Genomic DNA, 24,500 nt, shown 5'->3' on the forward strand with positions numbered 1-24,500 from the left:
TGGAGCTGAAGGATGCTTTCGCTTTTCTGAGGTTTCCTTTCCAGCTCTTCTGGGTCCCTTGGGTCCCAGCTGTCTCAGTAGTGCTGAAACCTGATTATTCTCTCTCTACGCCTGTGATACGCTCAAAAATCTCAAGAAAACCTTGAGATATTACTTTCTTTTTGGCCTTTTGGGCCAATGCTACTTGGAAATCAGTTGATGTTTCAAAAGGAAAGGCAGCAGAGCCTCTCGGGATCACAGCGATGACTCTGCCTTCCTTCTGGGCTCTTGATTGTGTTCTTGGCTTTGATTCCATTTTTTTTAATTTCTTTTTTTCAAAGTTTAATTTACTTATTTGAGAGAGAGAGAGAGAGAGAGAGAGAGCGAGAGCACATGTGTACGCACCTGAGCAGGGGGAGGGGCAGGGAGCGAGGGAGCAGCAGACTCCCGGCTGAGCAGGGAGCCCAGTGCAGGGAGCCTGACATGGGACTCAATCCCAGGACCCTAGGATGAGGACCTGAGCCAAAGGCAGACGCTTAACCCACTGAGCCACTCAGGTGCCCTTAAATTTCTTGATACAAGTCTTTGAGTATTTTTTTTTCCTCACCTGTTTCATTAGGAAAATCTTTTTTGTCTTACTTTCAGACATAGTAACCTAAATGAGTGAACATTTTACTTCCTAACTTTGTTGGTTCATTTTCCTTCTGTGATCTCGTGTTGCTCCTGAAGCCACTCTCAGTTCTTTTCTCTTTGCTGATAACTTGCTTTTTCTTGGTTGATAATTTGAATTGGTCTTTATTCTAGATATTAAGGGAATTATCAGCCTATGTGTCAATATAATCTCTTTTCAATAATAATCCTGTAATAGATTAAACCTAGTGGTTTTTTTTTAAGGGCAGGGTGTTATTCTCTTTGTAGGTATTCACTACATGTTCATTACTTTGAAATAAAATAAATGCAGGACACGTTTGTCTCATTTAAAAATGTTAAGCCAATACTAAACATGTTTGTTGTAGAGCATTCATGAGATACGGATTTAAAAAGTAGAAGGCCCTCCAGTATTGACGCCTGAAATTGAGGCAACAGATGGCGTTACAGGTGTATTCTGTGCAAATACTTTGCGTCTATATGGATAGAACACACGAAATGGTCTTTTTCAAAAACTGTATCTTGCTTTGCAATTTGCTTTTCCCACTTTGCAATGTAATCTGGACTCTTTTCAAGGCAGCAAATTATTCTGGTTATCTGTTGCCATATAACAAATCTCCCCAAAACTAAGCGGCTTAAAACACCAATTTATTACCAGCTCTTCTCGTCTGTGGGTCAGGGATTCGGAGAACAGTGGGGACGGCATCTCCCTCCCTCAATCTCAGTTGCGAAGACTGTCCTAGCAGGGGCTAGAAGAGCTGCAGATGGTCCAGATCTCCCTCCCTCCCTCCCTTCCTCTGCCCGTCTCTCCCTCTCTCGGTCCCTTCACAGAGCATCTCCACACAGCGAGCTTGCGCGGCCTCACAACATGGTACCTGGATTTCTTACCGAGTGGCTCTGGGCTCCAAGCAAGTGTTCCAAGGGACAGGAAATGGAAGTTTCCAGTTTCCTAAGTCCCAGGCCTAGAAACTGGCACAAGATAACTTCCCTACTCTATTGAAGAGGCAGCAGATCCTGTTCAGATTCAAGGGTACGGAGGAACGTCAAAGCTTTTGTGGCCTCATTGAATGCATCCAGAGTATAAAATTACTTGCATTCTTCTCCTTTTAAATTTTTTTTAATGATTTTATTTGAGAGGGAGAGAAAGCACGAGTGGTGGGGAGCGGCAGAGGGAGAAGCAGGCTCCCCACTGAGCAGAGAGCCCGATGCGGGGCTCGATCCCAGGACCCTGGGATCATGACCTGAGCTGAAGGCAGAGGCTTAATCAACTGAGCCACCCAGGCGCCCCTATTTACGTTCTTCCAACAGGAAAAACACCCAGAAACCTCTCAAAGCTTCAGAAAGTTTCACCTCCTTGTGGCCTCAGGCTTAGGCTTAAGGTCCGGGTTTGTTTATCTAGAATAGTTTCGGGTGTGGGTGAGGCTCCCTGGAGATCTGTGACCTCCTCCCCGCTCTGCTCTCACTCTCCCTTGAAAACCCAACAGACAATGAAGCAGAGATAAAACCTGTACCAGACATCATGCCCAGCCCCAGCGAGGGAGGACAGGGGAGTTATCTCCCATAGCAGTCCCCGACCCATCGCAATACTGAAATCCAGGGAGGAATATGGCAGCGATGGCTAGGGCCAGGTCCTACTTCTTGGGAGTGATTCTTGGCTCTCGTGTTCCCCTTTTGGACTCTTGGTTCCACTGTCCGAGTCGTAATGTGTGTCCCGTAAGAAAGAGCAGCCTGTTTCCATGTCAGCTGCTACCTTGAGAGCACTGGGGGCCCAGTGATCTCCTGTGTCTCTGCCCCTTTTGATCCCAAGCTAGAATATTTTCTTTAAATCATTGAGTGCTCCCTTGATTCTAATTACAACTTACCCAGGAGACAAAAGCCAAACCTACGTATTTAGGAATGGGCCCTTCTCCTTCTTCAGCCGCTGGTGGGGCTGCTGAGTGACCGTGTCTCCAAGATCCTTACGAGCTCTTCCAGCCCGTCGGGCTCTCCACCCAGCGGGGAGTCTGCGTCTCCCTCTCCTTCCGTGTGTACGCGCTCTCTCTCAGATAAAGTAAAAAGAAAAATAAAAAAAGCTCTTCCAGACCTGCCCCGAAAACTGGGTGAGGTCTTAACAAAGGCTCCTCTAGCCCCATCCTTCCCAGAGACCCCATTTTATTGCCCTGGATTTGTCAGCTTTTGCCTGGGCCTCCTAGAATGAACCAGCACGTCCTGGTTCTTTCTACTTCCTCTAAATCCTACTAAAAAAAGAGAATAGTTTCTTCTTTAAGTCATCTCTGCTTGCCTTTTTATCGGTCGGCCCTTTCTATGTTCTACTTGGAAATCTCCCTTGTCGGACCCACTGAGTTCATTACGCACCTTTCCTGTTGTCCCATGGTGACAGGAAACGGTTTTGCTCACAGTCCTACAAGTGCGGGACTCAGGGGCTCTCCTGCACAGCCCGCAGAAGCAATTTCCTCAGGGGGTGTCAAGTCCGCTCCCAGAGTCTTCTTGAGGCCCGTGTGACTTTGTACCCCCCCCTCCCAGAGTCTGCTCCCAGGTACCAAAGTTTATTCGATTTCTCTGTTTGCTGCCTAAAAACCACTCTAAGGCCTCAAGCCACGAGGTAGAAAATGTGTGTTGTAAAGAAGCCACCGTATTCTAAATCCTGTATTTCGATGAAAGACATGAAAAGCTTTACCCTCCAGCCTGTACACACCCAAATGATTTGTCTTTTTCTGCCTGTTTCTGTTCAGAAGACAGCAGACCCCTTCCTTACCCTCTACCCCTGGGTGTCTTGGGCGCTGAAAGTAAATGCGTTTATTGAAAGTTAAAGCAAAAGAAGGAAAGAGAGGGGAAGGGGAAGGTCGAGGCAGGAATAACTCTGGCCATGTCCGAAAAAGATGCTATTGTCCAGGTGTCTGATTTGTCCCAAAACTAGGGGCAGGTGGTCAAAGTTAATGTCTCTCCCTAGCTGGCTCCTAGAGGGCTGTGTTATTCTGGGTTGGAGAGAATACTTATGCAAACTCCAGTCACAAATGCCGGAGAAAGGGAACTCCCTCCCACCCATTTTCTCCTACGCTGCTTTTAGCCTCCATTCCGATAATTGCTACAAAAATTTCTTTGGCATTTTAATAGGAAGGGGCAGACACATTTTTGACTCTTAATAAATATGTATTGAACACATTTTGACCCTTAACAAATATATATAAAATTTGGAGCAAGGGCACCAGGGCCTTTGAACCTGCAAATCTCTTACATAGTCATTGTTGGTGAGACCCAGGAAATTGCATTCCGCTCGCTCACCAAGGTCTGTCCCCCCTTCCTTACTTTCTGAGGTCCACCGAGATTTGGATCTCCAGAAGAAAGATCCTTATCTTTTCCCCAAGGTGATGTCTTTGGTGTGTGTTAGCTACTCCCTGATAAGGACAACAGGCAACACTTGCTGAGCTCCCCCTCCGTCTAGCTCTAATTTGTGAAACTCATCGCTAAGCGACTGCTTTTGCACAAGATCACCTTTAATCTTTACAACCACCTTATCCCATAGATACTGTAATCATCCCCTTTGGCGGAGGAGGACAGCGACGATGTTAAGAGACTGCACAACTGCCCAAGGCCACGTGGGCGGTGTGCAAGGGCGGAGAACTTCTGCCAAGTGTACCTTATTCTGGTTAAATGGGGACCCCCTGCATTCTACCAGGAATCATGTGCGTGTTGTTAAAACCCAACCAAGCAAATCTGAAGATCGAACTGACTTTATTAAGTGATTCACGAATCAGGCAGCACCCCATCTAGCAAGAAGAGACGCACTCGGGAGTCGGACACGATGGAAGGGTTTTCTATAGTTGGAGGGGGAAGGCAGTTATTAACAGAAGGACTGTGCCAGCTCAGGCCCGCTTTCCAGGGTGTGTGGGGGATTTTAGCTTGCAGGTGATTTCCTCTTTCTTCGGGGGCTGGAGAGGCTTCAGGTAGTGGCCCTCAATAGCACAGATTGAGAAATTCCTGGTCAACCTGCGAAGGTCACATCCCCTGCATTTCAACCTGCAGGGGGGGTTGAAACTGCGCTTAGATTGGGGATGAAACACCCGGGTTTGGCAACCCGTTATGCGCCTGCAGTTCCCCCCCCCCTTTTTTTTAAACAATATTTAGACTTGCCAAGGGACTTTGGTGACGGGTTGCCATGCAGAAGGTGACACAATTATTTACAGATGCAACAGATTGTTGGAAGAGGCAGTTTGCCTCCAAACCGAGAGATGACAGGAAAAGACCATATGAGACCCCACCAGCTGTTCACGTGCCCACAGCCCCTTACGGAAACCTCTGCCGATGACCTTCAGGGCACATCCGATCTCAGGACAGGAGACTCAGCCACTGGCTCCAGAATATAACCAGGAAGCAGGACTGGTTCAAGGGAAGGCGGCTGTAACACAGGGTAAAATGCTAAATGCCCCAGGAGTGGTGCCCACCGGGAATGTTACCGAGGCTCAGGAACCAGGGCCAGGCTGTGAGGGACCCTGATGAACTTGTGTGTCTGGCTGGCAGGATCTGGCCCACATTCTCTTGGCAGCCACACGGGCCAGCAGAGAGATGACTGCTGAGCTGTTTGGACCCAAGGCTTAGGGCAGCATCGCTGGCTTTGCTCCTGATTGGTGTGGGAATTTTTATATAGACCTTCTCTCTGATTCTGGGGATTGGAGGCGTCTGAACTAGGGCGCAGTCTGTGCCACCTAGAGGGGGCGAGACACTTGGGGGCCTGGACAGGAGGGTGCTGTAAGGAAAGGCTGCAGCCAGGTGGGTGGTTCCTTCTCCCCGGCACACCCCTGGGAAAGAGCGGGAAGGCCCTGGAAGGCCTCTGGCTCTGTCTGCCGGACGATCTGAGACCCATCTTGGTGTTTTGATTTTTCGCTTTTACTTGACAGCACAAGCCTTCCTCGCAACGTGGTTTCCGTCAGCCGCTGGGCGCAGGCGAGGGAGACTGCTGGGGACTGGGAAGTCCACTGGAGACCAGGCTGAAAAGGTTGCCCTTGAGGCATGGGGCAGACGGAAAAGGGGTCCGAGCACCGCCCTGGCGGGGGTCAGCCGCGGGCGGCTGCCAGAGTCTGAGGTTTCCAGCTCACACCTGCGTCCCAGCGCCCTGTCCCCCTCACCAAATCCATCCTATGACCTTGGAAAGAGAAGCGGGGGCCCACCCAGGCGCTCCCGGACCCCAGGGGAGCGGGGTCAGAGCGCGGCGCGCGGCGGCCCCAGACGCGCCCCCCTCGAGAGCGGCCGGGGTGGCCACGCCGAGTCCCCTCCGGCCCCGGGCGCCGCCGCAGGTGCGGTCGCGGCGCAGGGGTGTGGGCGCCGGGGACGAAGCGGTTAAGGCGGGGGGCGCCCGGGCGAGCTGTCCAATGCGGAGAAAGGCGGCCTGCCGGAGTTAACGTGGGCAGCTGCTCGCGGAGGGGCCGGAGGAGGACCGGCTGCCGAGCGCCGGCTCGCCCCCCGCGCGTGTGTGTGTGCGGGGCGCGCGAGTGTGCGCGAGTGTGAGCGCGCGCGCCGAGGCGTTCCTCAGGTTGCGCTGCCTGGAAACCGAGGGAGCCATTGGCGCGGCGCAGGCGCGGGGGCGGGGGCGCCCGGTCCCTCGGAGCAGCCGGGGCGCGGGCGTCCGAGGCGAGCCCCGAACCCCGGCTCCTGGCGCGGGCGAGGGCGGAGCGGGCGCGGCGCTGCGGGCGGCCTCTAGGCCCCGGGGCGCCCGCCGGGGAGGAGCCGGGGAGGAGGCCGGAGCCGCATGGAGTTTCTGGGGCGCGCAACTCCGGCGGGGCCTCGGCCACTGGGCTCCGGGGCGCAGCGAGGCGGCCGCGCACATGGGCTGAGCCCGCGCGCCGGGGCTCCGCACGGCCGGCGGCAGCGGGAGGGGTAGAGCCGCGCGCCGTGCCGGGGTGCGGGGCACGCGTCCCCAGACGGGAGCGGAGGACAAGGACGGGGAGGAGCGTGCCCGGATCGCGCTCCGAGCCGACGAGGGGCTCGCGCCGGCCCGGCGCGCGCTTGGGGAGCGGCCCGGGGCGCCGTGGGAGCCGGCGGCAGCGAGGATGCCGGCGCGGGGACGCGGCCGCCGGCTGGGGGTGTGAGCGCCGGGGGAGCAGCCGCGCCGCCCCCTCCCTGCGGGCCTCGGAGGAAGCCCCCCGCGCTGCGCCGAGGCGCCTCGGAACCCGGGCTTCGGGGCGGCGGGCCCGCGCGGCCGGCCCCGGCCCAGCCAGAGGTGAGTGCCGCCGCGCCCCTCGCCCTCGCCCCTTCCCCGGGTCCTCGCGCCTCCCCCTGCCCCGAGCCCCTGCCCGAGCCCCGAGCCCCTGCCCGCAGCGCGCGGCCGGCCGCCGCCGACAACGCCTCCCGTACCTGTTGGCGCGGGCTGAGGGTACCGGGGCGGGCCGGGGGCCGCCCGAGCCACCTGGCCCTCCCCTGGGGTGGCCGCCGGAGGACCGCGCGCCCCGGGGGCGTGGGGCCGGGCAGGGCCCGGCTGTCCCGCTCGGGGGTCCCGGACTGCGCGGGCTGCGGGCTGGGCGCGGGGGGCTGCGGGCTGCGCGCCCCCGGCCGCCGGGGAGGGAGGGAGCCGCGGGAGCCGCACCGCAGCCCAGGTGGGAGGGCAGGGCGGCAGGCAGGTCCCTGGGAAGCCGGAGTCATGGCGGTCCGGAGAGGCGGGACGCAGGATCCCCTCCACCCCCGGGCCCCGCGCGGGCTGCTCGCCCTCCTAGGCGCACCGCCGGGAAGGTCCGCGGGCCGCGGGGAGCGCGGGGATCGCCCGGGAGGCCTCGGGAGCCCGGCCTGGCCCCTGGCCGCCGCTCGGCTGCCCCCCGGGCCCTCGGCAGCGCGCTGGCTCCGGCGACGGGCAGGGGCGGGCTCCGGCTGTCCCGGGCGGCCCGGGTGGACGCGGGGCCCCAGCCTCCCCCGACTGGCGCGACGGGGAGTGAACTTCCTCAGACTTGGCCTGAGGGCGCCCGGGCGGCAGCAGGTAGTTCTGGGGCGGGCCCCGGGGCGGGGGCGAGCGGGGGACGCCTCACCCGGGTGGGATGGTGGCGCCGGCCGGGGACCCGGGGCTGCGTCCTGCCTCCTGGGCGCCGGCCACGTGCGCCCTCTGCCCCCACCGCGGCAGCATTTCCCGCTGCTCTTTTTGCTTCGAGGAGGCGTGTGTGGAGAAGGCGCCTTCCTTGCCAGTGGTTCGGAGCCCTTAGCCCGGGCGGCAGAGCGCGGCGGCTCCGTGGGTGCGGGGACAGACCGGGCGCCTCCCCCAGGCCCCGAGCCTGTTTTCCCGCAGAGGAGGAGACTTTCCCAGGCTGGGGGACCAGCATGGGGTGCTGTGTGGGGCCGTGTGGGGTCGTGCCGGCTGAAGTGGTGATGGCATTCTCCAGAGAATGGAGTGGAGGTGACCTTTCCAGGAAGAATGGGTAGATTTCTGCCCCTTGGATGTGCAGACACACAGCATTTGTGCGAACGGGGAAAGTCCTGACTCTGAAGATTGCTTCGTCCTGCAGCTTTAACTGCTGGCCTCGGGTCAAAAAGATAAACTCTTTTTCAATTCAGGCATCCAGGCTTTGGAAAGGGTTTTAAAGCCATTTGGTGTGAAATCGTCTTGAGGCTAGAGCAACCCTTTTTTTTTTTTTTTTTTTTTAAATGGAAGCTCCTCTCCTCGCCTGGCTGGTGGGTTTTATTTCATCTCTGCTGGGTGGAAGGGTGTGTTGGTCGAGTCCCTGCTGTATCCGCTGCTTGTTTCTCTGAGGCTCTGACCCAAGTCTAAGGTGGCAGTTCAGACCTTGGCTGTGACACCTGGGTTAGGATTCGTTCCTGGAGCTGCACAACTTTGCTGGCCTCTTGGGCTGTTGGTGGCGGCTGCTGCGAGTGCCCCGCAGATGCCCTGGGCTGTGCTCCTCCGAGGCCTGCCTGGTGGGGAGCCCGGCAGCATGGCCCCCCTCTCGGAGTTCACTGCAGACCTGTGGGTTTTCGTGGCACTGACTGCTTGGGGAGCAGCTCTGTTTGCCGAGCAGCGGGGCTGCTGCACCGGGGTTGGTTGCTGGATGTATCCGAGCGGAGTAATGAAAACAAAACAGGCGGGTAACACAATCCCTAGGATCTTTTATTGGAGGAGCGCTAAATCTTCTTAGGATCGTTCATCAAGATCACCTTTCTCTGAACTCTGAACGCTCCTATTGCCAGTAATCAGGCCTTTAGTGAGGGCGCCGAATAAGGGCTTTTTAGAAAGAAAGTAATTTAATTCAGCTGGTTCTGTGGAGAAAATGATAGGCAAGACTTGACGGAGACGCACAACTCCTTCTCCATAAGAGGTGCAGGGGAGGGGAGGGCAGGGGGGAGGGTGCAGTTCTGTGTGGCAGCTGCTTGGTTGAGTCTAACATTTATCTGCACAGCGGGAGGCCCCTGATCAGGGCTTAAATACTATTGGGCAGGACTGGGCTCCAGTCTAGAAATGTATTTTCCGTAGCAGGCGGCCCTGCGGGGACAGTGTGCTCCTCAGCAGCCGGGGAGAGGTATGTGTGAGCTGGCTCCCGGGCCTCGCGTGGGGGGCTGCAGTTCCCACTTTGCCGGCACCCGCTCCGGCCGGCGGCCCCCCATGGTGCTCACTGGGAGGCAGAAGGGAGGCGCTGGTGCTCCCATCGCAAGGACTTTTCTGGCTCTGGTGGGACTTGGGACACGGAACAGGGTCTTTGGAGAGACCCTCTTCACCCAGCTTTCTGGGACCCAACCTGGTACCAGACACTTTTCCACATTTGAGCTCACGTTATCCTTGGTTTTCATATTTGGAAACTGATGCTGAGGGACGTAAGTAACTTTCCCGAGGCTGTTGCCACTTATCGGGGAAGAGTCTGGGGCTCCTGATTCTAAGCCCAGGGATCTTTCCACACGACTGTGTAGGAGCCCAGGAGGGTGTTTCGGTGACCTCTGACCTTCCCGACCTTGTTTTGCATCAGCCCCAGAGTGGGTGCCCTATGTTTGATCGAATTGGGGTCGGCCTCTGGACCCTCACTCCTGGCGGGTGAGGAAGCTCGGGCACGGGGGTCCGGGGAGGGGAGGCCCTCTCTCCCCGTGTGCCCACGCTGGAGCCGCGGGAAGTTCCGGGCGAGGCTGATTGGATTATTGGCAGCTGCCGCTTTGTTTGCGCGTTCCCTGTCTGTGCCCACACTGGTGTGGGGTAGGCGGCTTCCTTGCCCTTTCCTCGAGGCTTAAACTGATACCCGCGATGTCTGCAATGTCTTCTGCTGATGGGGAACCATCCGGAAGTGTCCCTGGCAATAGCCTTGTTGCTTTTTCAAACAACGTGCGTCCCCTCCAGCTGTGAAACTATCGCTCAAGATGGACAGGGCATGGGCTGGCTGATCTCTCGGGGGCTCCGTTGCTCTGAATATAGGTAGAAAGGCGGAACCCGAAAACACATTGTTGCATCCAACCTGGGGTTTTCGGAGTGAATTACGATTTTAATCATTTAACATCTTGTTAGATTATTTGTTTTTGGTGTTGTTAAAATGCATTCCGTGCCTCTTACGTGGTTACGGGTGTAGAGATGCATATGACACCGTGCCCGTCATCCAAACATTCACAGCTGAGTGGGGAAGGCAGACCATGGGTTAGGGCTGCACGTTTGTGAGCAGGAACGGGAGGCACCCAGCGCAGCATGCAGGTGCCGTCTGAGCTGAGCTTAGAGGATGAGCACGAAGTGGTCAGGCTTGAACGGGGCTCCCAGTGCAGAGGAAGTAGGGTGAGCAGGGGCTGGGAGCTGAGAAAGCAGCCTGGGGTTTGCAGTTCCTGGAGCTTAAAGGTAGAGGCAGGGAGCGACAAGAGAAGAGGTTGGAAGGATGGATGGAGACCGTAGGGCTGGACCAGGGGCTCAGCGTTTCTCCACCGGGGGCGCGCAGTGTGGTCAGATTCGAGTGTTCGGTAGATGGGGTTGGGGCCTCGTGGAGAATGGGTCTGCCAGGGACGAGACCAGAGGCGTAGACCCCAGCGAGGCAACAGAGAGCAACTGTGACTAAAACCTGAAGCAGAGGCAGAGGTTGTACTGGCGGTGGTGACGGGACTCACCGGGCTGAAGAGCCAGAGGTGGGACAGGTGGGCGTTTGGTGGCTGCGGAGGTCTCGGTGGCAGGAGTTATCTTCTGGTCCCTCTTGGGCGATACTATGGAAGTAAGTAATCTCTAGATTTACCCACCATCTTTATCCTCATCGTCTACGTCATCCCAGTATTCTGCTGACTTCCAGATGCTTAGAGGAAGTGCCCAATGAGCAGAGCTTTGGGTAGGTCACTGGGATGGGGCAAGGGAGTTTTCTGAAAGGAAGCTGAGTGAGCTGTGGCATGGATACTGGACATGTCTCTAGGAGGGAGAGTCGGCTGGACTTACCTGATGTAGGGGTAGGAGCGGGAAGGGTATGGTGTGGCCACTGGGGTTCTGGTGTAGGTGACGGTCTGGATGAGCAGAACAAAGGTCGGGCCGAGACAAAATAACTCACTTGTTTTCCCACCAGCGGTGCTGTGGGCAGCTGTCCACGACCGGGCTGCAGGAGAAGGTGGTGACCTATTTTAAAAAGTCACATTAAGGGGCAGTTCTGCTGTGAATAAGGCCTGTTTAAGTAGGTTACTTTATCTCCTGCCCCACAAATCTGGAGACTTGGAAAACATTTCCATTCATTCAACCAGGATTGATGGAGCGTCTCTGGTTCAGGGACTGAGGAACAAGGTACTCATATTCGACCGGTGTAGCTCCCAGTGGACGGTAGACATAGGCGGTAGAAGGTGATACAGTCGAGACAGATGGAGGGGCCGGTTCATACTGGGTAGCCAACGGAGCCCTCACTGAAGAGCCGTATTTAAGTTGGGTCAGTTGGGAATGGTCTGGAGAAGAACGTCTGGCGGTGGGGGTGGGAGTGCAGAGGTCCTGAGGTAGGAACAAGCCAGGTACGTTAGAAGAACAGGAAGGAGGCTAGTGTGGCAGGAGACGAGTTCCGAGAATCCGGGGCTAGTTCGTGGGGGGCCTGGGAAGTTATTTTGTGCAGTCAAATGCTCTACCACTGAGCTCTACCCCCTGAAGTTATGTTGTGGAGTGTGGTTTTATACTGAGTTTGATGGGAGCCGCCGGGCGGTTTTAAACGGGAGAGTTGCACAATTTAATTTATGTTTTCAAAAGATCACCCTTCTGTACGCACTATCTTGGTACAATAGAGAGAGTTTTATCCATCAGAGTGTAAAACAAAAATGCCGTGTTGAGGAGTAACAGATGGAGAGAAAATGCCTTGGTGACCTTAATTTAGTGGTTTCTACTGTACCAGTTAATTGTGGGTTCAGCCAAAACCACATCTCTAGCATGATTTGTTTTGTTTAAAAACATGGTAGAGAATAATGGGGAGAAGTGGACTTTGTGTATGCACACGGCTGTCCAAAGGTGTTGGCGTTGCAAGTGAGCGTTACTCTCTTGAAAATGAGCAGACATTTCTCTTATAATCAGGAAAACATTATTTTAAAATGCAGACCCCATGGGCCACAGGTGTCTGGAATGGGATGTTGTGAGCCTCCACCAGCCCCCCCGCTTTCCCTTCCATTTCGTTTCTGGAAACGTGAATGTCCAAGCCGGCGGTCCTGGTTGGGACAGAAATTAGGATGTTTACTTTGCACCGGCTGTCCAAACGGAGGCTCTTTGTTTTATGCTAAAAAAAAAACATTTTTAGTGATGAAAGCAAACTTTAAAAAAAAGAAATTAAAGCAACACAGAAATGTTGCATAAAAAAGTGAAAGCACCTCCTTCCCCAGACCACTAACATTTCCGTACATACACTGTTAGATTTTTTTTTTTCCCCTGTGTGTTTCAGATAACCTCATCTCTATTTTGCTCTGAAGGATTTTGGAATATTGCTGCAACAAATAGTCCTTTCCAGATTCCTCTCCAAAACTCCTTCCTGTAGAGCTGGAAACCTGGGTGACCTTTTTTCCCTTTGCAACAAAATCATTAGGGGAACTCCAATACATGACTCCGCTAAGAGAAATCGAGTGTTGCCTTTTTGGTATTCAGCATGTACCCCGAAAGCAAACTTTATACATATTAAGAATAGAGCAATTAAATATTCATTAGAAGTTCATCTCCGAGCCTTGAAACGTTATTGCTCTGGTACTGGCGCCCAAGACTTGGTACCATGATTGCAAACCACTTGCGTTTCTCTCATTAACAGAAGTTGGCCCATGTGAAAACTTAGCAGTGCAAATGAGGGAGCCTCGCTAATTATTTGGTGACATATTTATTATGTCAGCAGAGTGTTATCCCCCGAACACAGGGGAAGAAAGAACAGCCCACGGAGTGTTACTGAGGGCCGTCCTGGATGCGTCCGGGGAGGGCTGTGCACCTGCGTGGTCTCACCCTGCAGCCTCAGTGTGGGGGCTGATGCGCCCGGAACGAGCAACCCCAGAGTCTGTGTTGATGCCACGGAACAAAGTGGGATCGGAGCCTCGTTATGCGAGTGAACAGAATTACTATCCTCCCCATCATTACCATAATTAAACACGTCCTTTCTTGCTGAAGAGGAGGGGGACTGTGTGCCCAGAGGAGGAGGACTGTAACGGGACAGAGCCGCGGGGTTGAAGAGGGAGCAGAGCAGGGACCCTGGTTGTCTCCTCTCACGGACGGGGAGGATGAAAGCTTGGGAGAGTAAGTGACATGGGCTTCCTGCACTCCGCAGTGGCCCCGGCTTATTGGAAAATGAATTTATTTTGGCAAAGCCCGGAACTCGGAAAGCACTCTGCACCTGAGGAGCGCTGGGAGGGCTCCCGGGCTGTTCGTTTGTCCTGTCGAGTGTCATCTGTGTGTGTACTGATAACAGGCCTCATTACCGTGTAAACAGTCCCATAGTCTGGTGAGAAGACTCCCGATATCTGCACCACACGTCGATGTAGCGTTTCAGCCTCCTGCCTTCCTAGCGCCTGTTGCTAAAAACCGGTTGCTCTGTGATTTAATCTGGTCTACGGCGGATGGTTCACTTTCAGGCACAGACACAGAAACACCTTCTGGACCCAGCAGGAGGTGACCGGGCCTAGTGGAGTGCTCCCTCAGCACCACTGGCTCTCTTGCTCAGCGCTGTCCCCATTTTACAGATGAGATGAGGACGCCTCGAGGTTCGGCAGCGTGCCCCGGGTCCCAGGTTAGGGCGTTGTGGCAGGAGTCCCCACCCCTGGAGGCCCGTGACCAAGCAGCTAAAATCTCCACCGTCCTTTGCCTGCCAAAGACAGACTCTGCCGGAAAGATCAGGGCCTGACTGTGAAATCGCTTTAGGTAGATCACTTTTGGGGGGCAAACGCGTGGACGTAGAGCGGCAGAGGGGTCCGTGAGGATTGTGTCTTCGTCTGTTTTCTGGTGTCTTTATGAGACACTTGGTGGTAGCAGGTGGAGGCCGGGGGCTCTCTGACCCGGCCCTCAACTTAGGGACGTGGACACTGACCTTCCGGGCTCTGCCTGACCCGGCTGGGCTGCTGCCTTCCGCCCTGTGCCTGCGCCGCCCACACGAGTGCTTCCTGTGCCCGGACAGATGCTGCTTTCAGAACCCGAAACAGAAGCTGCGCGGCCTCCAAGGGCAGGAGACAGTAGGGAGGAATCAACTGTTTAAAAACGAGGGACGACTGGATGCGGGCGACCCCGCCAACGGGCCGCATCAGAGCTCTGTCGGCCTCGAATCGGTATCGACGCTGCAGACGGACTCAGTCCAGCCTGTCGAAGGGCTGGGGCGGGGACTCTCCTGGGCCCTGGCACGGGGGCGGGTGTAGGTCATGTGCTTGGAGGTCTCTGTATGGAACGTGTTGCCGAAAAAGAAAGTTCTGTCCTCTGATTTGGAGCCCCGCGGTCGGCATGAGAGAGAGAGAGCGAGAGAGCGAGCTGGTGCTGGCCTGTAGCCCTTTGTGGGATGGGGTAACTGCTCCGTCTGGAAGCTTCGGGCCGCGGGGAGGACTCGCACACGCGAAGGTAAATGCCAGGGGCAGGTCCTGGTGGGGACTCGTGACCACCAGGAGAATTCTGGCCCGTGGGTGACTCTGCTGTGGTCTTGGGAAAGGTGACAGAGCTTCCAGAGCGAGGCTGGCCGGCCCTGGGTGTGAGTTTTAGAGCCTCAAGTGGAGGATTTCGTTCAGCGTCTCTCAGTCGTCCCTGTGCTAGAGTCCCCCCGGGAGCCTCGGGAAAGTCTCAGCGCCTGCCCCTCCCTCCCTCCCTCCTTCCTTCCTCTTTCCTTTTTATTGAGTCATAATTGACGTAGCGTATGAGATTAGTTTCATGTGTAGGACATGGTGGTTCGATATTTGTAGACACAATGATCGCCTCGATAGGTCTAGTTATCACCCATACGAGGTTATGACAGGATTACTGACTGTTCCCTGTGTTGTACCTTATACCGCTGTGGTTGGTTTCATGACGGGGACTCTGGACCTCTCAATCCCCTCACCTATTTGGCGCATCCCACCACTGCCACCATCGGGCTGCTGATGCTGTTTCTGCCTCTACCCCCCCCCCCCACCTCGCCGCACCCCGTGGGCCACACCTTGGGAGAAGCGTGGAGTTCCTGACTCACTTGGCTTCACACGGAGGGCTTCTGGAATACTGCTTTTCCATGACATCACAGCATCTTCGGTTCACTCGGGGCGGGGCTGGAGAAGGGGGGCCTGGACCCTGCTGCCGTCTTGACACGTTTTTATAAAGACTGGCGCGACTGAGTGTTCATTCAAGGCCCATCTCTGAACGGGAACGCATCATTGTTCCAGTCCCGGAGAAGAAAGTTGGCGTCGCGATTACCGACGACGTGTGCCTGCTTGTCCTTCGGGAAGCAATGCATTCTCCTGTCCCTGGCCAGCATTTCTAGAGTCAGAGTCAGAAGCCGGCAGAGCTGGCTGGGGCCTTAGGAATCTACTCTAACCCACTCGGTGTTTGGAGGGGAGGCCTCGGAGACCCACCGTGATCTGTCCTGAGTCACAGATGGTCAGGCCCGAGCGTAGACTTGAGACCAGAAGGAGAGGGCAGTGGCAGGGTGAGGCTTGGGGACGGTGACCCCCGCCCCTCCCCGCCACCCCCAACGCCGCTCCCAGTGCAGGGGAATCACAGGACAGAGGCATCCAGAAAGACTACAGATACAGTCACGTTAAAGGCACCGGAACCGAGAGACGGCGGCTGATCGTACCTGTGATTTTCCATCCCCTCCTCCCCCGCCCACCAGCATCGGTGACGAAGGTCTCCGCGTCTGCGGCTTGGGTTGCCACCGCGACAGATGCTCGCCGCCTTTTCCCAGGTGGGACGCCGATGCAGGCTGCCCTACTTCTTGGAAAACAGTTACATTTACCATTTTTACCCCAAATATTTCCCTCCTGTCGTTGAAACAAATAAAGAACACCCCGGACACACGGGTTTCTGGATGTCATGGTGCATCTGTAAAACCTGTAAGGATGGTTCGTAATTGATGTTCCTGGCACTCCTCACCCAGCCCTGACGGGTTCAGATGACTAATTATATTTTGTTAGATCCTTTTTTCTCTGCTTTTTCAAATCGAGACACCTGTTTTAGCATGTCAGTGTTGACGGGGACGGTTTCCTGCCCGTTGCTTGACGTGTCATCCATGGCCTTCGGGTGAAATCAATGGCCGTGGAGCTCAGACTCAACCGGACTTGGCCTTCTCTGGCTTGTGTGTTTTGCCCTAGAAGATCCCGCCTTTCAACAGAGGAGGAGACGGAGGGGCGCGTGGAAATTAGCATAAAGGTTGAATCAGTATAATTATAGCTAATGGTTATGTAAGTCTTCCTTTCTGAATACTTCCCATGTGAACTCCTTTAGTCCTTTTCACCATTGTTTCTGTTTGTGTGGCTGAGGACTGCAAACCCTGAGAAGCTGAGCACCTCGTTGAAGGTCACGAACACTCCAGAAGCTGTGTTGTTGAGCCGCTGGGCTCTCCGGCCTCTCTGATTCTCTTTATCCCGATGTGCCGGGGGCCGTGGAAAACTTCTCCAGAACATTCTCGACATATTCTGCTTCCGACCTTTGCCTCTTGGAACACGCTCTGACCTTCCCGTGGATGCCCCTTCCCTTGCACCGCTTGGCTCGGTCCTGCTGGAGCTGGCGGTCATCTTTGCTGTCCTGGCTCTCTCTAATGTGTCCTTTGATGAGCTCACATGCGGGCAAACCCACGTTCACTTGCAAGAGAATCGGCATCCGGTTGGTAGGGTCGGAGTGTCCTCGGGCACCCATGTGGATGCTGAGTCTCAGGTAATCCACGTTGGACTTAGGGACTGCACCTCTGCCCGCGTTTGCCACAGCCTGGACTCAGTTTGGCTCTTTGGTGGTGCCCGTAGACCCCGTAGACCCCGCGCTGCGGTCTCTGCCTCATGCTCGCTGCCTTGTTCCTGTTGATTTACCTCCTGAGCCTGCAGTGGGGTTCTGCCTCTGGTGGACGGAGGGAACCCCTGCCTTCTCCTTCACTTCAAGCCTGCTCTCTGCACTAGACTTTTAGGTCTCGGCCTCGCTTTGAATTGTGCCCTGATGGCTCTGCTCCTCGTGGGCGGGGACGGCCGGACGGTTCTGATGTCTCCCAGCCTTGCCCGTCGCGTGGGTTTTCAGCTTGGCTTGGCCTTGGCTCTCCCTCCCGCCCTGTTCACCTGGCCTTGCCGCCCGATTTTCACACTACGGTCCGTTCCTTTCAGGGACTGGCAGACTTTTCTGTAAGGGGCAGATAGCAGATAACTTAGACTTACTTCTTCACCCCTGCTGTTGAAGCCGGAGGCAGTCGCAGACAACGTGTGTGAGTGTGGCCGTGTTGTGATAAAACCAAACTTACAAAAACAAAGGGCGGCCCAGGTCTTGGCCCGTGGCTTAGGGTTCGTCGACTTCCTTAGGATAACTGTTCAGCCGCCTCTTTCTGACGTGCGACCTGTGACGACTGTCTCTTTAGAGGTCATCAGCCTGCTTAGAGCCCTGGGCCACTGTTTCTACTCTGAATTCCCAGGAACCCTTACTCGTTGACCTTCCTGACCGCTTACCGTCTTCACTTTGCAACCATGGACCTTGAATAAAAATCAACCATTCGCTTCTTAAGTTCTCAGTCAGCCAAATTGATCCCATTAAAAATGTATGTTGTTCAACAACGGCTGAGCCCTGAGCTGATCTGCTGCCCGGTTCGCTGCGTTCGTATCCCGAATTTCCTACTCTTCTCACCACCTGCGTTCTCAGTGGATGACCTTGCCTCCCACATGGGGGCTCGTGGGCAGGAGCCCCTGAACCCCGTGAACCCACCGCCTCTTCCTCAGCATCAGCATCTCCACCTCTCCTCCAGATTTTCCCCCTTTCTTTCGCGTTTCAAAGGAACAGAGCTCCTTGCTGCTTTGTAAGGGAGACTTGGCTTTGCCATTAATCTAATGGATTTCTACTTCACTCACGTCTTCCTTCCCTTTGCTCATAAGCACAAGTCACCCCAAGTCTTGTCTTGACCCACTGTGTCCCCGTTTCCCTCCCTGTCTGAACTGCAGAGCTTCAGAGAAGGAGGACCTGCCCCTGTGCCCCCACTTTTCTACCTCATTCTCGTCCGGCCCCTTCACCCTTTGCTGTTGGCCGACCCTGGGTCATCAGCGAGACCCCAAGACCTGGCCCTCACTGCCCACCTGCTTGTACTTACCAGCCTTTGCCTAACGTTGTCCCCTAAGCTCTTCTTTCCAGTGTCCTCTCAACTCAGACAAAGGAAACCTAAAAACCATCCATCCTCCGGGTGATGCCCTGATGAAATCCCAGCCGGCTCAGACCACCCAGACCCCCGCTTTTTTTTTTTAAGATTTTATTTATTTATTTGCTAGAAATCACAAGTAAGCAGAGAGGCGGGCTGGGGGGAGGGAAGCAGGACCTCTGTGAAGCAGAGAGCCCGATGCGATGTGGGGCTCTGGGAGGCCAGGCCTCTGGGATCATAACCTGAGCCGAAGGCAGACGCTTTAACCCACTGAGCCCAGGTGCCCCTACCCAGGTGCCCCCACCAGACCCTTTGAATTACACCTGACTTGTGCCTGCACAGATGGGCCACCGGGTGACCTCTGGAATGACCTGCCCTCTCCGTCACCTCATTATAATACTAAAATCTCTGCCAGGGACAAGCCTCAGGCTAATTTACGTAACATCCTCACACTAGCCTCTACACTGGACGGTAAGCCGCCCCATCCGAAAATTCTCCCTAACCTGAAACAGAAGGATCACACTCACTTCTGGAGGAGTCAGGGCTTTGGAAGCCGTTCCCCGCGATCCTATTTGCCGCAAATAAAAGTTTTCTTTGTGTGAAAGCCCACCCTTGTGGCCTCTCTGACTCCCCAGGAAGCCTACCCACTTTGGTTCGGTCGCACCTGCTGTTGGTGCCCCCCTCCGCCCACATTAGTCTTAGATAGTTACTATATTGCGAACTTGCCTTTTATTTTTTTTTTAAGATTTTATTTATTTATCTGACAGAGAGAGATCACAAGTAGGCAGAGAGGCAGGCAGAGAGAGAGGAGGAAGCAGGCTCCCCGCTGAGCAGAGAGCCTGATGCGGGGCTGAATCCCAGGACCCTGGGATCATGATCTGAGCCGAAGGCAGAGGCTTTAACCCACTGAGCCACCCAGGTGCCCCTGAACCTTTTAAAAGGTCACTGATAGCCTCATTTTAAGATCTAACCACGTGGACTCATTTCTCGTGCTGGGAAACGTTTGACCCTGTCGACCTCCCCTTTCCTCCTGGAGCATCCCCCAGAAGGAGCCCTCCTGACTTGATTTCTCGCCTCTCGCCTTTCTGTGTGTGTGTGTGTGCTGGGGCTTCCATAACAAAGCACCTCAGACCGGGAGGGTTAAACCAGAGGAATTTATTTTTTCACAGTTGGGGAGGCTGGAAGCCCACAACCTAGCTGTCAGTGGGTCATTTCCCTCTGAGGGTTGTGAGGAGGGCTCTGCTCCAGGCCTCCTCCCTTGGCTTGGGGGCGGCTGTCTTCTGTCTCTGCCTGATCTTTTTTTGTGGGTGTCTGTGTCCCCATTTCCTGTTCTTGTAAAGACTCTGTCCCATGGGATTAGGGCCCACCCGAATGACCTTCTTTTAACCCAATGACCTCTTTAAAGCCTATCACCAAGTAGGGTCCCATTCTGAGGCTTCAGCATCTGAATTTGGGCGCAGACACGTTTGAGCCCATAACACTTTCCTGTCTCCATGTTTCCCTGTACCCTCAAGTGTTGGGGTTCCTGAAGTTCGTGCTTTGGTCTCTTTGTTTTCACGCTGTAGCTTCTCTCAGAACAACCTTCCTCCCTCCATGCTTGCGTGCTCTCGTAATATCCAGATGTGAGATGTACCTGGTCCCACAGGGCCGGCGGACGCAACTTGGCCCCAACAGAATGCACCGTTCGCTCCCAAACACACAGTGTTCTCAACCGGGAGCCCCTGGCTCTATATGCACTTGGAGGAGGAGGAAGCCTCACGTAGTCTCCGGCCCCCAGTCCCCCTGGGATTCATTCTGGTGTCAGTCCGACCCTCGGACCCATTCCTGCTGTCCTGTTCTGACCCGGCCTGCGCGACCTCCCAGTGGTCCATCCGTGGGAAAGACGAGTCAGCGACGCCCCTGGGGTCCGGCTGCGTCTCCCTGACATGGCGGTGTTGGCTCTCTCATGACTTTGTCTGCCCTTCTTGGGCATCGAGCCCTGTGGTCAAGCTTGGCCGGAGGACGGACCTCTGCTGCTTCTGCCGCCCGCGGGCCGGGTAGAATGGGATGTTCCCAGCTTCCGTGGTGTTGGTGTTCACACGCCCGTGCACTTCCTCTTCTGCTCACTGCCTTGCGCTGGGGACCGCTTGGAATTAGAGTCCTGGGAGGGTGAACAAATGGGAGGCGCCCTTCCAGCGAGGGACGGGACCTGCCGTGCGCTGACGTACAGTTCCTTCTTCCCCGTCTACGTTGTAAGCCTTTTTAAGGGACTTGGCGGTGTGTGCGTGCATGTGTGCGTGTATGTGTGTGGTTTTTCCACGTCTCTTGGCACCACGCTTTGCCCAGGACCTGTTTAGAGGTGTCTCTTCAATGCAATTGGAGGACAGGACTGGGAGCATCTAACTGCATTTGGGTCTCCATGGGTGCGGGGAGCACGAGCCGGCGCTGGTCTGCAGGTGGTTCTCAGGCGACGACGGACCGCCCTCACCTGCTGTGCGGTTATTGGCTCTAACATCAAATTCAAGGATCGCTCACACGCGTCTCCTCTGGGGAGGTGGCCGGTGGGTTCGGGGTGGGAGTTAGATGAACGAGGTCTTGAGTTCTTTGGAGAAGCGGGAGAGTCGACAAAGTAAACGTACAATGAAGGCGGTTCCTAAAGGGACTGTTTGGGTACATTGGACCAGACGAATAAGGGAGTCATTATTTGCATTAAAATCAAATGATTCACTGTAGGGTCCTCTTCAATGGGGGCTCCCCTCCTTCATTGGAGGGAAGCTTCCAGCTCATTAGGTAATTAGCAGAAGGAGGTGAGAGCTGAGAAAATCTGGGCAGTCAGCACAGCCACAGGAAAGCTCCTTGGAAATCACTGCCGGCCGGCAGGTCAGGCATGCCAACGCAAATCACGGGAAATAGAATTTGAGCCCCTGAGCCCTGCAGAGCATTTTCCTGCAAGGGTGTGGGAGGTTACCATTGTTATTATTATTATTTTTTAAAAAGATTTTATTTATTGATTGATTTGACAGAGAGATGCAGCGAGAGAGGGAACACAAGCAGGGGGAGGGGGAGAGGGAGAAGCAGGCCTCCTGCCGAGCAGGGAGCCCCATGCGGAGTTCGATCCCAGCACCCTGGGTTCACGTTGTGACCTGAATGCCAATGACGGAGCCCCCCCCCCCCCCCGGGTGCCCTGCGGGTGACCGTTCTTTTTCTGTCTTCCTAACACGGGCACCCGTGGTCCCATTTCACTCGGAGGAAGCCCTTTGGGCTCCGGCATTTACCAGGACTGGTAAACAGGGGGTGCCTCTGGGAGGACGGTTCCGGAAGGTTTGCCTCCCGCACAGCCCCAGCTTCCTTTCCTGCAGAGTGGCTTGCTGCGTGGTTCGGGTGGGGGCTCCCTCACTCAGGCCCGCTTGCCCAAGGGCCCGCCTTGTGGTCACAGCCCTGTCCCCGGCGTTTGCCACCTGGCTGTCCCATCCTGCCAGATGCTGGCCGTCGTCAGTCCCCGGGCGAGCCGACCCGGCCGAGCAAGCAGTGGTGAAAACAGTCGTAGCGTCCAATTGCTCCGTTTCGGTCCCGTCCGCCTGCCTTTAGAGACGCGCAGAAATCTACTGCCCCGTGGGACGATAGGGACGGAGACTCTTCCGCCCCACAGGGCTTCCCAGAGGAGAGAACCCCGCCGTCTGGCCACCACTTTCTCCTATGTAAATGTTAAGTACAAAAGCAAAAGATTTGTGGCCAAACACTAAAAAGTAAGCAAATAGAACATAAAATGAACTCTTTGTCCCACAACAGCAGAGAGAACCGTGGATCCCAGCTTGGGGCTAAAAGCTCCCAGTTTGCATCGTGCGCTTTCCTGGGGGTGTTGTGGGTGCTTAAGGCATCCCCCGGCTTATTAGAAGGGGTTGTGTGCAACACCATCGGACGAGCTATTTCTTAACTTAATAAACTGTGGCTGTCCCTCCAGATTGCTACATCGGCTCCTGCCTCATCATTTTTCAGGAGTTCATGCTATTCTACAAGTGGACACAAATTGGTATTTTTTTTTAATATTTTATTTATTTATTTGACAGAGAGATCACAAGTAGGCAGAGAGGCAGGCAGAGAGAGAGGAGGAAGCAGGCTCCCTGCTGAGCAGAGAGCCTGATGCGGGGCTCGATCCCAGGACCCTGAGATCATGACCTGAGCCGAAGGCAGCGGCTTAACCCACTGAGCCACCCAGGCGCCCCACAAATTGGTATTTTTGACTTTGACTTTACTATTGAAAAATACTGCACATTTGGTAGAATTTTTCTTTTTAGAGAGAGCGAGCAGGTCCGGGGAGAGAGAGAGAGAGAGAAGCCTAAGCAGTCTCCAAGGCCAGCATGGAGCCTGCCACAGGCTCAGTCTCACGACCCTGAGATCGTGACTTGAGCAGAAACCGAGAGTCGGACACTTAACTGAGTCACCCAGGCGCCCCTTGGAAGTATCTTCCTAAGGGTAAGTCTTAAAAGTGGAATGACCACGTCGAGGATTGGAGTGCCTTTCCTCAAACCAGTTCCGTTCCCTTCCTGGCTGGGACGTGTGAACGGGCTCATTGTGACACATTCTCACCCGCGTCTCCGGTCGGCATTGATTGGTTTCTGCAGTGTGGTCGCCCAGAGCATGTCACATTGTTCTGTCTCGGATTTCTGGGACTGTAAGCAAGCATGCACATTTTTTCCCTATGCTTATTAGCCATTTGATTGCTTTGTTTGTTTTTGCAAGTTGTGTATTGATGTTTTATGTCCGTTTTTCTACCGAGATTTTTTTTTAAATGACTTGTGGGCACTCTCTGATAGAAAGAAGAGTACCTTTCGTTTATTACATGTTGCAACATTTTCCACGTTTGCTGTTTTATATTATTTTTAAAATTCTTGCTCTGAAGTATATGTAATTAAGTGTTTTACCCTCCCCCTTTTCTCAAGATTTATTTATTTGATAGAGAGCATGCATGCGTGTGCAAGTGAGGGAGGGGCAGAGGCAGAGAGAGAGAGAAACTCAGGCAGACTCCATGCTAAGCGGGGAGCCCGACGTGGGCTTGATCCCAGGACCCTGAGATCACGGCCTGAGCCCAAACCAAGAGTCCGACCCTTAACCGACGGTGTCACCCAGGTCCCCCCACATTCAAATATTGAAGTTTAGGGTCAAGCTTCAAAAACTCTTCCTCATCCTCAAGATTACATATTTACTTCTAAATTTTAAATTTATCTTGTAAATTAAAAAACCCACTTTCTATTACTGTTGTGTGTTGTGCACAGCTTAAGAAGTCAGATAGCGTTCAGCGGCTTCTCACAGAGTCCCTTGCCGTCCTGGGGAGTGTGCCGTGGAGCAGAGGTCCAGGAAGCCTGCCATGGGGTCGGGGTGGGGAGTAGTTCTGTGCCTAGATGGGCCCCTATGTCCCTTGTTTGCAACAGGCTTCGTACCTCTGCCCCACAGGGTCTGGTATGCCCTCCTACTCATTTCTTTTTTTAAATTTTTTATTAACATATAATGTATTATTATCTCCAGGGGTACAGGTCTGTGAATCGTCAGTCTTACACACTTCACAGCACCCACCATAGCACACACCCTCCCCCATGTCCATAACCCAGCCACCCTCTCCCCACCCCCTCCCACCAGCAACCCTCAGTTTGTTTTGGGAGATTAAGAGTCTCTCATGGTTTGTCTCCCTCCCGATCCCATCTTGTTTCATTTTTTCTTTTCCTACCCCTCACTCATGTCTGCCGAGGTTGACCAGCTGGCTCTCTGTCTGCCCGGCCCCGGGCCCCCAGCGGTACCAGCCACTGCCGGCATGTGCCTCTCAGTGCTCCGGCCCCCACCGGCTGCCCCCTTCCTTGGACGTAGACCCAGGCTGAGCACGGAATTTGTCCTAACCTTCATCTGCTAAGGCAGGAGCTACCCCCTCTGCTTTGTGACTTCTGCCTTCCTCTCCCTTCCCTCCGTCCTCTTTGTCCTTGTGGCTTTCAGAGGAACGTCTCCCGGCCTGCCCTCAGTCCTTATCTGAGCAGCGTTTTGGAAGGGAGAGACCCTTACACCAGTGAGATAGATTTGCCAGTTTTACCAGAAGTCTAATGAAATACATATTTTTGTCATGAAGTTTTTAAGTCTGTCAACTATTAATTTTGGCTGTGGTGTGACACAGGGATCTAGGTTTATTATTATATTTTGCAAATGATTTTCAGGTTTTCTAATACTACTTATGGA

The 24,500-nt window shown here is 54.7% G+C and overlaps 1 protein-coding gene across 1 annotated transcript in view; it reads left to right on the top strand.

The window, feature by feature from the left end:
• The first annotated feature begins 6,573 nt into the window (after positions 1-6,573).
• CALN1 (calneuron 1) overlaps positions 6,574-24,500 on the top strand; it is a 408,758-nt gene continuing 390,831 nt past the window's right edge. The window contains exon 1 of the mRNA XM_045994177.1: positions 6,574-6,841. The gene's annotated coding sequence lies outside the window, so the exon portion shown is untranslated. The remainder of the gene's footprint in view (positions 6,842-24,500) is intronic.

The sequence above is a fragment of the Meles meles genome, chromosome 21 (assembly GCF_922984935.1).
Source record: "Meles meles chromosome 21, mMelMel3.1 paternal haplotype, whole genome shotgun sequence".
Lineage (NCBI taxonomy): Eukaryota > Metazoa > Chordata > Mammalia > Carnivora > Mustelidae > Meles > Meles meles.